The sequence below is a fragment of the Anomaloglossus baeobatrachus genome, chromosome 4, assembly GCF_048569485.1.
Source record: "Anomaloglossus baeobatrachus isolate aAnoBae1 chromosome 4, aAnoBae1.hap1, whole genome shotgun sequence".
NCBI classification, from domain to species: domain Eukaryota; kingdom Metazoa; phylum Chordata; class Amphibia; order Anura; family Aromobatidae; genus Anomaloglossus; species Anomaloglossus baeobatrachus.
In genome coordinates this window covers 11,353,261-11,357,133 of record NC_134356.1, presented here as the reverse complement: position 1 = coordinate 11,357,133, position 3,873 = coordinate 11,353,261, and the positions used below count along the sequence as shown (strand labels likewise).

The window sequence follows — 3,873 nt, the reverse complement described above, 5'->3', positions numbered from 1 at the left end:
CGGTGACGGGGTGGCTGACTAGCCGCTGAAGACGCAAGTAAGTGCCACACCCTCCGGCCAGGGAGGAACACATGCACAACATCAGATTGAGGAAGGAGAGTGGAGCACTGCTGGCCATCACCTGGCTCCCCCGTTCCCCTTCTCCAGCAGAAGCACTCATTTCACTATTTCTGGTTACAATGGGTGGAGCATGGCGTCACTGGGCCTTATTGTCATGCAGTAATTACTAGGGTTCCAACAAGAATAAGGGAACCCCCGGCGAGTGCCGTAACACACACAGTGCACCGAATATGCAATATAATTGCGGGCCCTAAAGGCTTGGGTGAGGGTAGTGGGGTCACCTCCTATACTCACCTGAGGCTAACCCCTGCACTTCCTAACATCCCTACATGGGTCCTTTCCCCTGACACTGGTCATGTACCTAGGTCTTCACTTGCCCTCAACTCATCCTGGTTAGTCAGAAGGCTAGTCTCGCCACTACAATAATACAACATAAGAATGATGAGATTCTATAACTGGTATCAGATGATAAGACACGTGACTAGTTATAGCAAAGGGGAGTGGTCACAAAGACCTGCACCTGAGATTAAGGCTTCAAAGGATAGCCCAATAGGAAAGAGTCCTTATGCTTGATCGACTAACGAACAGTGCCAAGAACGCACACTCATCACTAAACAAGTAATGACCCTAGAGGTTCTACAGAGGAGGAAAACTTGAGGAAAATATTTATCTTGGTAGAAAACAAAGTTCAAAGTCTAGAATAATAAAGTATATGCTGGAATGCATTCTGCTGCCTGTAACGAGGGACACATTTGGTTTCTCTGCTCCTAAATAGTGTCAACCATGGCATCTGCTGATCGGAAAGACGATCTGCTCTGTGACATCTGTCGGAAAATATATACAGATCCTGTAACCCTAAGATGTGGACACAATTTCTGCTGGGTCTGTATTGATCAGCACCTGGATAAACAGGATAAGTCTAGAATTCATTCTTGTCCTAAATGTAGGGCAAAGTTTCGAAAACGACCTGCTCTAAAGAGGAACATTACTCTGTGCTTATCCGTGGAGAATTTCCAGTCTACTCAGCCTAATCCAAGAGCTCTCACCAGAATCCTCTGCACTTACTGTGTGGACTCTCCTGCACCTGCTGTTAGATCCTGTCTACACTATGAGGCTTCTCTGTGCGATAAACACCTGAGCGTTCACAGCAAAGGACCAGAACACGTCCTAACTGATCCCAGCACTTCTCTGGAGAACCAGAAATGTTCTGTCCATAGGAAGATCCTGGAATATTACTGCCCCGAGGACGCTGCTTGAATCTGTGTGTCCTGCAGATTGGCCGGAGAACATCAGGGACACCGGGTGGAGATGCTGGATGAAGCCTCTGAGAAAAAGAAGAAAAAACTGAGACATGTCCTACAAAATCTGATCACAAAGAGAAAAAAGACTGAGGAAAGAATCCAGAGTCTGGAGCAATTCAGGAGCAAACCTAAGGAAAAAGCAGATGGAGAAGCCGAGAGAGTCACTGCCCTGTTTATAGACATCAGGAGACGGGTGGACGACCTGGAGAAGAAGGTCCTGAGTGAGATCTACAGGCGGAAAGACCAGGTGTCACTGTCACTGTCTGATGTGATAATGAAGCTGGAAATAAAGAAGGACGAGCTGTCCAGGAAGATGAGGCACATTGAGGAGCTGTGTAACATGAGGGATCCACTGACAATCTTACAGGAACCAGACACCGGGGACTTCTGTGATCCTGAGGAGGATGAAGGTGATGAGGCACATTGAGGAGCTGTGTAACATGAGGGATCCACTGACCATCTTACAGGAACCAGACACCGGGGACTTCTGTGATCCTGAGGAGGATGAAGGTGATGAGGCACATTGAGGAGCTGTGTAACATGACTGATCCACTGACCGTCTTACAGGATCCAGACACCCGGGACTTGTGTGATCCTGAGGAGGATGGAGGTGATGAGGACACAGGAGGACACGATGGAGGTGATAAGGACAGAGGAGGACATGATGGAGGTGATGAGGACACAGGAGGACATGATGGAGGTGATGAGGACACAGGGGGACACGATGGAGGTGATAAGGACACAGGGGGACATCATGGAGGTGATGAGGACACAGGAGGACATGATGGAGGTGATAAGGACACAGCGGGACATGATGGAGGTGATCGGGGTGCGGAGCTGATCTCACACATATCACACACATTATCTGCTATGATAAGAGATATAAATGTGACCTTCTATGTACAGGATCCTGCAGACATATTACTGGATGTAAACACGGCTGCTAATAATCTCCTTATATCAGACGAACTGAAAACTGCGACCTGGACAGAAATAAGACAGAATCGTCCAGAAACAGCAGAGAAATTCCAGTATAATCAGGTGATGAGCAGGAGGGGATTTACCTCAGGACGACATTACTGGGATGTGGGGGGCACAGGGTCAGATTTGTGGAGGGTGGGGATTTGTTATCCCAGTATGGCCAGGAGGGGGCGTCAGTCAGGCATTGGAGATAATAAAAAGTCCTGGTGTTTATGTGGATCGCTTTCATTACATCAAAATTCCTATTCAGTGACACATGACAGTAATGAGATCCGGTTACCTCAGCAGATCTCCAGTGATGGAGTCAGGATCTGTCTGGATTATGAGGCCGGGCAGTTGTCCTTTTATGAGCTGTGTGACCCCATCAGACACTTACACACCTTCACTGCCGCCTTCTCCGAGCCCCTTCATGCTGCGTTATATGCATTGAGAACCTCATCGGGGAGAGAATCAACTGTTAGAATTAGGAAAATATGATTGGTGACTACAGATACTTTAGTGCAGAGGTCCCCAACATTTCTGGTCTTGAGAGCCATATTGAGATCTGAGAGAGGGTTGTGAGCCACATCCAGCTCTCGGCATCTCCCCCCCCCCCCCCACCACACAGTAGTGACACCCAGAGCCCCGTTACCGGTATAAACACAGCCAAAGCTTTTCCACAGATATCTCACCAAGGCAGTATACCAAGATCCAGGGGTTGGTACCTTACCCCCAATCCTGTTTACGTGGGCCTTCTCACAAAAGTCGCAACCTGCTTTTCTTAGCTGTGTGGTAGACTTGGTGCTTATGCACCAAGCTAGAAGCCAGCCGCCTGCGAGCCACAAATCACAGGCCCACAGACCACATGTGCCACAGGTAGTGGGAGGTATGACATATCTCTAAACACGCACAACACACATCATAATCTCCACATCCTGGCCCAGCGACTATAAAAAAAACCCGTTTGTTTTACTGTTTTATCGCAATTACATTTGATATACATTTTTGTGTTTTTTATATGAATAAAATTGCACAAAGAAACCCACTTGATTATGTAAACGTAAGAACTCGTGAGAGTGCGGTTGCTTTTCTTTCTATTGCATTTGTGGACCACTCAGGTTGACCAGCACCTCCCACCACTATTGTGTGCATGCCAAATAACTGTTTTTTTACAGATTACCGACTTGGCAGCTGGACCGGGTCTTGCAAATCGACTCACACCATCTCTAGTTATCAGTCTAAGGCCGGGGTAAGACAGCCATATAACACGGACGACGAATGCATCAAAATGTCCAGACTGGCCGCGGCTCTCCTGACCTAAGCATGAGAGCTGGATAGAAATACATGAAGCTGTCATGCTCGGATCAGGAGAGCCGCGGCTGGAGCATGCACTGTGATGCAACCCTCATCCAAGTTACGATGGCCGTCTGACCCCGGCCTGTATATTGAGGCTTTCTTATTCTCCTCTGACAGATGGTGTAGGGATAAGGCCGTCCAGCAGTTTGAATTTTAAAGCCCGACCTTTTGTCTTTCAGGTGATAACCTGCCAGAG

General features: G+C 47.9%; 1 pseudogene; it reads left to right on the top strand.

Annotated features, from left to right (window-relative positions):
* The first annotated feature begins 450 nt into the window (after nucleotides 1–450).
* Nucleotides 451–3,588, top strand: LOC142300947 (E3 ubiquitin/ISG15 ligase TRIM25-like; annotated as a pseudogene).
* Nucleotides 3,589–3,873: the final 285 nt, after the last annotated feature.